Genomic DNA, 13,857 nt, shown 5'->3' on the forward strand with positions numbered 1-13,857 from the left:
CGGGCGTCGCGGGGTGGCGGCGCAGGTCCTCGTGGGCTCTGCATAGAGGTGGATTGCAGCGGCGTGGCTGCAACCACGTGGTCGGCCGGTCTGCGCGCAGCGGCGGCGGGACTGCTCTGGCGTCTGCTCGTCGGCGGCTTTCTCGGACAGCGACCCGTGTACGAGAGATGGAGGTCTTCGATCAGATCTAGGTGAAAACCTGCTATTGGCTATTGCCTAGGCCGGCGATGGCGACGCTGTCTGCATCGTTCCCTTCCTGAAGGCATCGTCGTGGAGAAGTTCAAGGCCACTCTCTGCTACCTCCGGGGAAAACCCTAGATCAGTAGATCGGATGACGGCGGCTCTCTGGTGTCGTTTCCCCCCTGGGGGCGTCATTCTTGGAGGTGCACACGGCTCGAGGGACTAGAGGACGGCGACTTTGGTGGAGCGGTGCTTCATCTTTCACATTGATGGTGGCGGATCTCAGCGGCATGGTGCTGTGGAGACTCGGCGTCTGATGCGCGGAGATGGACTCGTGCAGGAGGAGGAAGTTGTCTGGCATCATGGTGACGTCGATGGCAGAGTGGCCAGACAAGGTAGAAGCCTCAATATGATCTGAAGACGGACCTGTGGAAGATGGCGGCGACGACACACGAATGCGTCTGACCGGATTGTGCCCCAGACCCGGTATGTGGCTCGGCTGGGGCTTCCGAATGAGTTTCAGCTTCCGGCTTTTGATGTTAGGCTTAGGTGAGTGGTTTGGGTAGTGGCCCAGCTAGCACCCCCTAATCATTTTGGATAGGAGTAGCGGCATATGTTGCCAAGATGGTGGATTCAGACACATTGTTGTAACACTTTGTACGGTCCTCGAGAATAATCAATAAAGTGGCCGTATGCATCATACTCCCAGATGCAGAGGTCGGGGGTCATCCTCCTTTTCTAAAAAAAAAGGTAAAATTGCCATGGAAAAAAATAATATTGGCACCAAAAAACAACACTTGCCATGGCAAAGAACATTTTTAATGAGGAAGTATTAAAATTTGCCATGGCAAATACATATGAACAGTCCCGACTCCCAAATGCCATGGAGCTACCCATGGCAATATATATTGTTTTATTACCATGGCAACGAAAAAACATGATTTAAAATGTCATGGCAACAAAAATTGAATCGGCATGGCAACATATTTGTCATGGCAACAGAAAAATTGTCATGTATATAAAGTAAACACAAAAAATATGAAACACAATTCGCCATGGCAGATGCATGTGAAAATATTGCCATGTTGTTCTCATTATACTTGTCATGCTTTGTATAAGAAAAAGGTGCCATTATATGTATCCGTATACAAAACATTGGCATGACCCATAAAGTATAGAACTTATAAACTTAACCATGGAAAAAATATTCGAATACATATGAAAAAACACACGATGAATAGGTTGCCGTCCTGGCAAACATATGCTTTAGTTGCCATGGCAACATCATCTATAAAACTAAAACTTAACAAAAGTTCACATGATTTTGGTTGCCATGGCAAATATGCTTTTCAATCGCCGTGCGTTTACTAGTACAGTTACTCAAGAAATAAAAGTGAGAGTGTAATTACGAAATTGTGATGTGTCTATACTCGGACAAAGACATGGCAATTTTGAAGGTTGATAAACTGAAAAAATGAACAGAAGGGGTGAGCAGGATGCTACGTGCAGGTACAGAATCAGAACACCTTGGCAGCCTGCAGATATGGGATGCTACCTGCATGTAAATGAAGTTGTGCGGCTCGATGGTGCGGCTGAAGGCCTTGTAGTTCACCCCCGGAGCGCGCGTCTGGTGCTGGTCGCGGCGGCGAGCAGCACCTCGGTCACGTCCTCGTCACTGGCTTCGTTCAAATTCGAGCACTGCGCCTGGTGCTGGCCACAGCGGCGAGGACCACGCGAATAGAGGCAGACCCGATGCCGGCCGCGTCGGCGTGGGCGAGCAGGCTCGCTCAGCGTCTGCCCATGGCGGCACCTTAACCGGTTCAGGGCCGAGCTTGCGGAGGAAGGGGTACCCTGGAGCGGGTCGGAGGCCGGATGGTCAGCGTCAGCGAAGGTCTCGCGGAGGGGGACGGCCTCGACGCCCGCCGCGATGGCGCAAGCGAGCAGGCCGCGCTCGGCCCCCGCCCACGACCGCACCTCCAGCCGGTTGCGCGGACCAGAAATCGCGGCGGCATGGGCTCACGCCAGTGAGGAGCACGCGGAGGGATTCAACCCGCCGCCAGGGACCTGTCGTGCTCCTCAGCCCCGCCGAGGCCACACACGAGCTCCTCCGCCGCGGGGACGAGCTCCTCCCCGCGCCGCTGGGGCATCCACCGTACAAGCTCCTCCCGGCCGCGGCCACGCAAGAACTACTCCGCCGGGGGCGTCCACCGCGCGAGCTCCTCCCGCCGCGGTCTCGAGCTCCTCCGCCGCGGGCACGACCTCATCCTCACACCACCGAGGCCTCCATCGCGCGAGCTCCTCCCCGCGCCGACGAGGCGTCCACCGCGCGAGCTCCTCCCCGCGCCGCCGAGGCGTCCACAGCGCGAGCTCATCCCCTCGCTGCCGAGGCGTCCACCGCGCGAGCTCCTCCCGCCGCGGTCTCCGGTGACACTTGCAGGGCAGCCACCCCACAGGAGCTCGTCTCCGCCGCTTGTGATGTGAAGGAAGGGAAAAAAGTGAGCGTTGGCTGGGATGGGCGAGTGGATAAGCCGATGCGTTCGGTGGTCTGGTCGGTCGTCCCGAACGTTCGGTGCTCTGCATAAAGATCAGTGCGGCTCATCTGACGGTTTAGGACACGTTCGGGACGAGATTCAAAAGTACGGGTCGTTCGGGAGTTATGGATTCCGTCAATAATTTGGGAACTACTAGATAGGAAATGCGGCTTGCCGCATCCCGGCAGCACGGGTATATCTATATACAACCACCGAAGCATTTTAAGTACAAAAACCACAAACACAAAAAGTTCAAACACAAAAAGTTCATATAGAGTGGTATTCCTTTATGAGAGACTTGTAAATAGATAATATAACTTCTGGGCAAAAACATACTTCTCTACCTACTACCGTATTGCAGCCAAAGTTTGATCAAGCCAATAAAAATCTGCCATACAGCAAAAGGATTACAACGTTCCAGAGCAGCTTACTGCAGTAAAATACAGGGGCCAATTCAGCAAAAGGGTTACAACTTAATTCAGTCACTGATCATGTACTGATTGCCAATAAATGTATTACTGGCAATAATTTGATGCCAACCTACATGAGTTACCAATTTTCTACTGAATTAAGTTGGAATTATTTGATGCCAGTATGCACAGCAAAGTAGACATCTAAATCACTTCACAACATCTACAATTATCCCCAAAGATTAACAATGCCTACACCATTATAACTGTATTTTCAGTTTGGACAGTTTTTGTCAAACTAACAGTGTAAACTGAATTTTTGACAACTCTGTTGTAGCAAATGTGAAGTCCCAGATTTTCAGTTTAAACTGTTTTGTCAAACTGAAAATTCCATTGTTGTAGCAACTCTGAAAACAGTCCGAGATTTTTGACAGTGTAAATAGACTTCACAGTCCCAGATTTTTGACAACTCTAAATGGCCTCTCTAAATGGCCATCAAGCAATGAAATTTGGTCAATATGACAAGGAGTCTCTATGACAAGTGGCATTACTTCACAGTAGTCTGAAGAAGTTTGATTTAACATAGCGCGCGTGCACACACACACACTCAGGGAGGCATTAGTTCACAAGTTACATAGGTTCAGACTTGAAGCATCAAAATGTACTCCTGTAGGTTAGCAGGAAGAGCTTACATATGATCCATATGGCAAGGGTGACTTGATGCCATTATGAAGACCTCGCCGTCGGCACCACACAGCCTCCCTGAAGGCACCGTACAAAGAACTTAGCAAGCATAGGCCCCTCTCCAGAAGGCAGATTGTAGTATACTGCCTGAATCTAAACATTATTATTTATCTACTGCTATTACATATACCCCCTAGATTAGATATGTATTTTTCTGCACAGAGCATTTCCTTTGATTTTAAAAATCGCCGAGGCACATACGAACTAAAATTTTCCAAGTAAAAACAGAGAAGGGCCACCACAAATATCAATTGACCTGGGCAAGTGCTCACAGACCACCGTTGGAGCCAGCGTCACTCGGCGAGCCTGGCGACCCGTGAACTTGGAGCTGTTTGTCGGCCATCATAACCTAAACAGGACAGATGGATCCAAGAGCCACCCCAGATGAGTTAAGAAAGAAAAGTGAGCTTTGGGTATAATCGTGTATAGACGCGAAGCAATCTGGTAAGGCAAACCAAAACTCGTGGAAGAAATCGAAACAGAGGATGTACCCACCTTGTGAGAGGAAGAATCAATCACACCAGATCCAGTCCCTTGCAAGCCGAAGACGAGGACGACGCGGCAACCTGAGACCAAAGGCCAACCTTAACCCTAATCAAAATGTATTTCACAAAACCAAGCAGAAAATCAAGAGCCCAACTGATGGACAACCATTTCTCATTTTTGAGACATCACAACAGTTGGCCACATCGTTAATTCATAAAACGGAAGAAATCTCCTTAATATTTTAGTTCATGACATAATAGAACTACCAGCAAGTTACTGACACTTGACTAATAACTGCACCTTAGAGATATATAATTCCACCATTTTATTAACAAATAAAATTGAACTCCCTACATGTTATCTGGTTGAGCTAAGCCTAGAACATGGAATTGCAACTTTTGCGCACACAAATTGAGAAGAACATAAGATGATGTCTGGGTGATGGACATAAAACAAGTTTAAAAGCTAACAATGCTAAGGTACCAGACACATGAACTATGCTCTAACAAACATTCTGAAAACACCTATAAGCGTGAACGGTAAGCAAAGAACACTCCTATCAAAACAGTGTACCAAAATTTGCAATAAATCAAATGTGTTCAAGCAACCAGAGGGCGATCTTAATTGTATAAACATGGTGTCAAGACTCACCAAGGGGAACATGTGGCGTCAATCGAGGTGAAGAAAGAAACATCACCAGTTCAGTTAGCATGAGCCGTAAGCATAGAGCACTCATCTTGGCTGTTAGAGACGACAAAATAGAGAGGTTAACTATAAGTAGAGGAAACAATTATGTAGCATAAGAACATGCTTTCTTTGAGATTCCAAATCTGTTTTTTGTGGCAATACAATTCTAAGGCCGTAAATAAAAAATATTATACTATTGTCTGGTCAAATCATAAGGAAAGAACGACTATTATTGATTAGAGTTTTTTTAATTAGGCAAAGCACTACAACACTGGATCCTAAGCTACAGTTGACGCATACAAAGCTATAAGTGTCTGTTCTTTTCATATATAAACAACCTTTAGTATCTCAACCAGAACCAAAGCAAAACAAAAAACATGGTTAAGTAACCAGCAAAGGAAGAATGAACCTTTTGGAATTTTAAAGTAGCAAGACATGAAAAGTTCTTTTTTTTTCCTTCAATATTACACACATCAGGGGAGGTAGCTGCAGTTTTTATTGCATAGTGGGCTCAGATTTGCCTTTCCTCGATCATATAACCTACCCCCATCATCTCTTATCACCAGATCGATCTGTTTATACAGTAGAGCTGCCCTGGTTATCACTCAACAAGAATGGCCATCCAAGGACAACAAGTATCACAGGATCAAAAAGGATTCTAGAGACAAGAGGGAGGATCCAACTTGATACCCAGTGGTGCCTCGATTGCTCAAAGGCACACTAATTCCAGCCAACTTAATCATCATCGCCCTAGCACGAACACCACTTGAGCATAAATAAGTAACACCTTTAAATACAAATAAAAAATGGTTCAGGGTTCATTGCATAGCCGGCACGGACACCATTGCCGGCGCCGCTGATATGCCGCCCTCCTCCGTGGCCGCTGCCGCCATCGCCATGGGAACCACCTGCGTGGGAGGGAGGGAGGCAGCTGCAAGAGCGAGTGAGAGAGGAGGCGGCAGCTAGGTTTTCATCGCAGGAAGCCGCGGTCATTTTATACCCCCCCCCCCAAGCAAAATGACCTAGATGCCCTCATGGGGGCACGGTATTTACATTCTGTTGCCATTGGAATTTTATCCGACGGCCGAAGTTGATCGGTAAATTTCCAACGACCCACAGTGATTTGGATCGAGATCCGACGGCCTGTATCGCGAGGAGATTTCGATCCGACGGTCCAGAATCCAAACGCACGGGAGAGCTCCATTTCGGTTCAGACTCTAACAAGGGGAAACGCACGGGAGAGCTCCATTTCGGTTCAGACTCTAACAAGGGGATGCATAGCGGGCTCAGATTCACCTTTCCTCGATCATATAACCTACCCCCGTCATCTCTTACCACCAGATCAATCTGTTCATACAGTGGAGCTGCCCTGGTTATCACTCAACAAGAATGACCATCCAAGGACAACAACAAGTATCATAGGATCAAAAAGGATTCTAGAGACAAGAGGGAGGATCCAACCTGATACGCACAGGTGCCACGATTGCTCAAAGGCACACTTATTTCAGCCACGATTAATCATCATCGCCCTAGCACGAACGCCACTGATCAATCTAGCAAATCCAGGAGCATAGCTATAGGACCGGGGCATCCACATGTAAACCAGAGCATCACATTAGCTCCTATGATAGCAACTAAACATGAACAGCATCCTGCAAACCCTAAAATGGCATGGATCCACAAGTACAGAGCTCAAGTAGGAACCGATGCATGAGTAGGGCATAGAGCATCAACCAGACAAGCACCACATCAATATAGCCATGGCCATGTCCCATACAGTAGCCGAAGCAGAGGAGCGGGAGGAAGATGGACCTCACCGAGGGAGGCTGTAGCCGAGGCAGTACTCAGTGCGCGCCGGGGTTGCGCCTGAAAGCCGTCCAACCGGCGAGGAACCGCGTCGGAGTTGCGCCTTGCACCGTCCCGCCGACGAGCACGAACGCATCAAACAACCTGTGTAAGGAAGGCATCGTTGTTTATCAGAAACAATTAGTTAGGAATTACTATTTAACATAAATACATTTTTTAGCACAAAGATATGCACAGGAAAAATACAGAGCTCAAGTAGTAAATAAAATTTCATGCAAAAGATATAAAGGTCCAATGTCCAATAACAACTCAACCTTATTTTTTTTCAGAATCCTTTGATACACACTATAAGTTGCCGACCAAAATCTTTGAGCATGCACATCTGGCATAAAAATTTGATATGAGAACTGATAGCATTTTTTGTCGGTTTAAAACCTTGGATCTACAATCAGAAGTATCATATTACTATTACTCTTACATACATGTTGGCATACACAATATATCTCTACTCTGCCATAGTGTATAGAAAAATAACAGGACTATTAGCTCTACATGAGAAGTGAACTCATGGGTACAGGGGATCAATCTTACCTTGAATGTCTTGCACCAAGGCATCCAGCTACCAAGGCAAGATCTCAAACACAGAACATCTATCTTAGAACACCAGTGTTTCCCTTCATAGTCCACCCTTCCTACAATATTCTCGTAACAACAGAAATCTCCCGTTAGTTTATAGAGCATGCAATTTGCGCTCAAACTGAAATAAGAACAACATTTTGTCAGTTTTGTCAGTAACATTTGGTTAATTCGGCACCAACAAAATCTCCTATATGATTTGGCGATTAAAGAATAGTAACAAATGATATAAAATAACCAGTGACATCAACTCTAACTACACAATATCCAGGGAAACAACATGAATCTCCAATTGGTTCACAAAGTATGCAACTTTTCTCTCAACTGAAATGAGAACAACATTTTGTCAGTGATATTTAGTTAATGGAGCACCAACAAATCTCCTATTTCATTTAGAAGAATAAGAATAAATAAAGGATATAAAATAACCAGTGGCACATTTAACTCTAACTACAACTTGGCAAAGAAATTACATTAGTTGATTAATGATTATCTGTAGCTAAATCCTATATTCAATACACAAGACGAAGGAATTCATATATTAGAAATCATATGCACACCAGTCAATCAATTAAACAGCAAGAATCACAAATAAAAAGAAATTACATTGGCAGTTCATATCAGTCTCCTACCTTGAAAGTGATACCTTGAAATCATATGCACACCAGTCAATCAATTAAACAGTAGGAAATGCGGCTTGCCGCACCCGGCAGCGCCGCTGCCGGGTACAATTATATCCAATTGGGTAATACAGTCATAGGAGCATTTTTTTTACAGAACAGTCATAGGAGCATTGTAAATATAAAAAAAAGCAATGGTATTAGTTCAGTACAGTGTCATACTGCAAATTATTATCTGTTCATAAGATATGAAATTTAAGATGGGTTTTAGACTGCATAACATATTGTATAGAATATATTGACAAATATGATGAACCGTTGCGACATAAGCATCCTTAGAAAGAGAATTCTGATTTATAACATTGGTACTCACATGAAAATTTATCTAAAAATGAGCAGATAGTCGAAGAAGAAGAACAGTACAAAGGATACATTGAGCTTATAGAAGCATAGCAAAGCAGGCTATGTAGACATAACTCGACATCATCGATATAATAGTTCATAGTTCCTAGATTCAGATATGGACTGGATAGTTCTCCTTATAGACATCCCATCTGGGTAGCCAAGGATGACCAAGTTCAGTACAGGCCATTTTGTCAAAGCAAAGCAAGCAGGGTACATTTAGTCAATAGAGCAGATCGACGATGGATCTCATTAAGTAGGTAACAATAGTTTAGCTATTACAAGCAAGACAGAGCTCCTCACATGCCCCTCTTGTTATTTATCAATGATGCTTAATTAGTACTGGATCATCTCTGTCTGACCTAAGCCGCGACCAAGCCATATCATTGCAACCCGTAGAAAAAGGAAGCTACAACTGTGTGAACCAAATATAAATGGGGACAATCCTGCTCTCCATCATGCTAAATGGGGACTTCTCTAGCACTCACGCTTACTATTGGTCACGCTTGTGTATTCAGATGCCACTCAAGATATAACCACCAAACGAATTCATTTGCATGTGTGGGTGGGTACATGATGGATGGACATGCATCCAGAGAAAAGAAAGGGGCTTGAAAAAAAGAAATCACAACTTTTTACATGCAAGAGTAGTAAGCACTAATCGCATATCCTTTGTTGTATTTCAAGCCTAATAGGAACAGGTGATAGACGATCGACCTTGTGTATCAAACAAACATGTGATAGAAATCACAACTTGTAGTGCTGAAGATCCTGCGCTGCCTGCGACGTGCACGGTCGCCATGGCCGCGAGCTAGGGTTCCGGGCGCGAGGAGGGAGGGACGGACGGACAACAGCTCGATTGCCATGGTGTTTCATGATAAGAAGGTCCATCGGCTGAGTTACCTGCAAGCACAAGCACATAATTTGCTGCATCACACACCAAGCTATTTTGTATAGCTGAAGACGGGTTTATACAAAATCATGAAACTGGACCAATAAAAAAATTATATTTGCGGGTATAGGATTTTTAGAAATCACATGTGTTGAAATGTGCAGCTCACTTTGATCTGAAGCTATTCCGGTGTACCATGTTCTTTAAGAATCTCAGTAGGGACATAATCTCAACTGTATTGTGTTTAGCAGCAAGAGGGACACTCAATATATCCATTCTGGGTGTTCCAAAAACTGAAAATGTCGGAAATCAGATAGAAACGATCTGTAGAAATGTCCCCTGAAAAATAAAAGTGAAATGTCATCACAAAGTACTCTAGTAGTAAGAAAAAGGCAAACGTCCTCTAGTAGTAATGAGGTTGTAAAGAAAGTTTGGTACCTTAGCTGGTTGTGGTTCAGGCCCAATCGAGAGCTATGTCGAGGGAATTGCTAATGCTTCCATCTGCCTGAACCTTTAGCACAAAGCTATGGATTTGCCATTGGAGATGAACCTAGCAGAGTAGATTGTAAGAAATGGAACAAATCAAGAGGAGTGAAGGAAACAAATCTGGCATAACAAGAGGAGTGAAGGAAACAAATCTGGCATAATTTATTCTATAAGATGTCCGTAAATTCAGACAAAAGATACCAACTTTGTTCCCTGAGGTGGACTGAAATAAACCATATGACCAAGACGCCTGGTTCATCCTGAATTATGGAGTGAAGAAAAAAGTTGCCCTATACAACCATCAGAGTTCATGACAGTACAAAAGAATAAAAAACTAAAATTGTTGCATCGTGTAGCTTGCATAGCAGATATAGAATACAACAAATACAAATTCCAAATTAGAGGAATTGTTCAGTTTTGTTTTGCGGGAGCGCATATAGGTGCAGCTAATACATTTCTTAATGTCCCATATATGAAGAAATACTATAAGTTCATAGGACTAAACCAAAACACCAAACACCATAGTTGATCAAAGCATAAAGTTGACCATTCTTGCTCCTGTTTCCAACATGCAGTTGGCTACCACGTGGCTCTAAGCCCAATCTAGCCTACAGGATAAAGATTATGTCCTTTGGAAGCAGATTAGACTGAAAATGCTTTGCTTGTGCTATTGGATAAATGAACCTAACTGAACACCATGCAAAATCTAGGAGTATTACTGAACCTAACTGAAACACATGCCAAATCATTCTCTTGATGCCCATTTACTCCTAGGAGTACTACTGAACCCAACTGGATTTAGGAGCATTTACAAAACCTAGGAGTACTACTGAACCTAAGTGCATGTTTGGTGTATTAAACATAGAAATTGAGTGTTTGTACTGCATGGATGCAAATCAAAGGAGCTGGAGCTGCGTGCTTGTACTCCATAGACATTTTATGAACTCTATAGTCCATGGAAAATGAACATAGCCGCAAACTAATAAAAACAAGGGAAACGCTTCGGGACGGCACGCCGGCCGAACTTTCGGCCGGTCTCGAGGGCCACGCTGGCTCCAGCGTCAACGAAAACATCACGCGCGACAAGACGTGTGTAGGTGGGCCTCACACAACTACCCCGAATCTTATCCTTATTCTTTCTTCTACCTTCAGCCCCATCTCTCTCCGTGCCATGCTTCTTCTTTTCCTTTCCCCCGCGCTGCCGGCGGCCGGTGGCTGCTGCCGTCCGTGTGCTCCGCCGAGTCGGGGGACTGCCCGACTGCTCGCCGGTGGTTGCAACTTTCCGGCCCACAGCTACCTGCTGCCATGGCCGGAACCGCATGTACACAGTGTTGCATCCGTGATCTAAAAAAGCTTCAACCACAGTTGAAAAAAGCTTCAACCATAGATAGAAAAGCTCCAACCGGCACTGCCCAACTAAAAAAGCTTCAACCATAGATAGATTTTGCTACTGTCGGCGAGGGTTTTTGCTACATCCATCACGGCGGAGCTGTGACCTCGTGCCGGCGGCGACGATGATTTGCTGCAACCGTTGTCATTTTTTGCTACGACCAATGATTTTTTTTGCTACATCCATTCAACGACACATTTTTGCTACCATGGAAAGCTGCATCTGGCTGTATGTTTCGTTGACGGAGCTATGTCCCCGCGACGACGGAGGTTATTTTGCTGCAACAGTCGTCGGCTTTTGCTACGACCAACGAGAAAATTTGCTACATCCATTAATGGCGCAGATGTGACACTGGACGACGGCGACAATGATTTTGCTGCAACCGTCGCTATTTTTTTGCTACCACCGGCGAAGTTTTTGCTACATCCATCTAAATGGCGTTGATTTGGGCGGCCTTTGTTCGTGCAACCTCGGGCAGCGAGCATCGACGACGGCGGTCAAAGTTGTGGCCGGCGACACGATGGTGCTGCGACTGACGTGATATGGCGGCGACCGCTAGGTGTTGCAAGGATAGGGACGTTGGGCGTGATGGCGACGCCGTCCTGCTGGACGGCGGCGACGGGTGAAGGCAGCGACGGGCGACGGCGAGGCAATTCGGCGGGAGGCGACCGGCGAAGACGCGGGAGGCGCCCGGCTTCGAGGTTGGTCGTTCGCTCGTTCATGGCGAGCACCGGCGGCGCCGCTGCTCTGTTTCCCTATGGCCTCGTCAGATTTGGTTTTGAAAAAAAAACAGAAGCCCCAATCCAACGGCAACATTTGTCGCATCGGGTGGCTGGGGCTAGACCGGCCAAACTGTTCGGTCGGTCTGCCGGCACGTATCACTGCCCTAAAAACAAAGCAGCAGAGGAGAGGACGAGCTCACCTACGAGGTTGTAGCCAAGGTAGTAGCACAGCTTGTCGCCGCAACTGAGCTCTGTGCGCTGCCTCCATGCCCCGGCCTCTTCCGCGCGCTGGCCTCTTGCGTCCGACCTCCTCTGAGCGCTGCCTCCTAACAACCACCGGATCCCACGCGCCCGGACTCGCAGCCAACGGATTCGGCGACCGCGATGTGGCGCCCATCCTCCCCGACGAGGTTGACCACGGCTCCGGCGACCGCGGCGAGAACCCGTGGAAGCACGTGCACACGCCGGCGACGCCCTCCCTCTATGGTCGCTTCCTCCACAGCGCGTCGAGTAGGTGGCGGTGATGGCGTGGCGGCGGCGGACGGACAGGGAGGATGGCTGGCGGGGAGTGACGGCTAGGGTTCAATCGCGGTTCGAGGAGGTGGGTGGTGGCGGCGGTGATGCGGGTGGAAGGATAGGAGGCGCGCGGGAGGGAGGGAGGGAGGCGGCTGCGGGAGGGAGGGAGAGAGGAGGAGGCAGCTAGGGGTATGTTTGGATTGTGCCCCATCTAGCCCTACCAAATTATTGGCATGGCCAACTTGAAGGCAAGACCAAAAAATTGGCAGGTTATGGCTGTTTGGTTTGTAGCCCATAGCACTTGCCAACTTTTTGGCAAAACCATTGGCCAGCGTTTGGTTTGAAGCCAAATATTTGGCAACCTTGATTGGACTGTGTTTGGTTTGGTTCCAAAATGCATGCCAGCCAAAAAGTGATCAGCATCAGACACTACCTCACATATATCACATGACATTAATACAAATTTTCAATTTAGAAACACACAGAGAGACAAACTGTAAGCATGCATTTCATAAATTGACAATGACATGGTTCAACTAATACATTAGATAACTCATATTGTTCGATACATCAGATTAATCATCAAGGAGGCTAAATAAAATTCACATAGTAACCAAGTCTTTACCAGACCAAGTAAGTCATACTAGTCAGACTAGCACCAAGTCTGCTCCATATAAACAAAATATGATGCACCCAGCCTGCTCTATATAGACAAAATATGCATGATGTATGTTACCCATGCTCCTAGCGGTAAACAAAAGGAAGTCGCAATCTCTATCTAGTCATGTGGCCATTCAGTGAGCAGTTGCAGATCCACCATTGCCACCATCTTCTTGAAACCGAGGCTCGAAGAAGCTAAGGACCCACTGTCCAAGAATTGTTTCATCAGCATAGTTGAGGTAACTACGAAAGATATCTTGATCTGGCTTGGATAGATATGCTACAATCTCAAGTTTATCCTTAGCTGGTATGGTAAGGGCATTTATCCGCTTCCAAAGGTTTGCATATGGATCTGTAGGTGGCATTGGTTGCACAGAAACAATAGGAGATGCAAGAGAGTCAGCTAGCTTCTTGATACTGGCTGCCATATCATCATTAGATATCTTGCCCTTCTTGTTTGCTTTCCCCTTAGTTGGCTTCTTGGAAGGTGAAGATGACACGTGCTTGCGCTTCTTGTTTAAAGAATTGCCTTCCAAGTCAACTTTAGGACTATGACGATTAATAGTGTCAGAGTCAGCTTCATCACTGTCAACTGGAATTAGATTGGCCTCAAGTTCCCTCACTTCCTCGCTGTCATCACTATCATCATCCACATTGACAGTGGTTTGGTCAGTTGCAAGCGAGCCATC

General features: G+C 46.2%; 2 long non-coding RNA genes across 11 annotated transcripts in view; one reads left to right on the forward strand and one right to left on the reverse strand.

Annotated features, from left to right (window-relative positions):
* Nucleotides 1-1,042, forward strand: part of LOC123084901 (uncharacterized) — a 2,023-nt gene extending 981 nt beyond the window's left edge. The window contains exon 2 of the long non-coding RNA XR_006439454.1: nt 931-1,042. This is a non-coding gene — a long non-coding RNA (uncharacterized lncRNA). The remainder of the gene's footprint in view (nt 1-930) is intronic.
* Nucleotides 1,043-3,830: 2,788 nt separating this feature from the next.
* Nucleotides 3,831-12,653, reverse strand: LOC123084899 (uncharacterized). Of its 10 annotated transcripts, XR_006439450.1 has the most exons (9): nt 12,193-12,648; nt 9,833-9,944; nt 9,564-9,733; nt 8,113-9,405; nt 7,436-7,536; nt 6,856-6,988; nt 5,003-5,092; nt 4,361-4,431; nt 3,831-4,214 (listed from the first exon to the last, which is right to left on the reverse strand). It is a non-coding gene; the product is annotated as an uncharacterized lncRNA (long non-coding RNA). The 10 variants fall into 10 exon arrangements; XR_006439451.1 differs by having other exon boundaries at nt 6,500-6,988; nt 7,436-9,405; nt 12,193-12,653; XR_006439445.1 differs by having other exon boundaries at nt 7,436-9,405; nt 12,193-12,650.
* Nucleotides 12,654-13,857: the final 1,204 nt, after the last annotated feature.

The sequence above is a fragment of the Triticum aestivum genome, chromosome 4A (assembly GCF_018294505.1).
Source record: "Triticum aestivum cultivar Chinese Spring chromosome 4A, IWGSC CS RefSeq v2.1, whole genome shotgun sequence".
NCBI classification, from domain to species: domain Eukaryota; kingdom Viridiplantae; phylum Streptophyta; class Magnoliopsida; order Poales; family Poaceae; genus Triticum; species Triticum aestivum.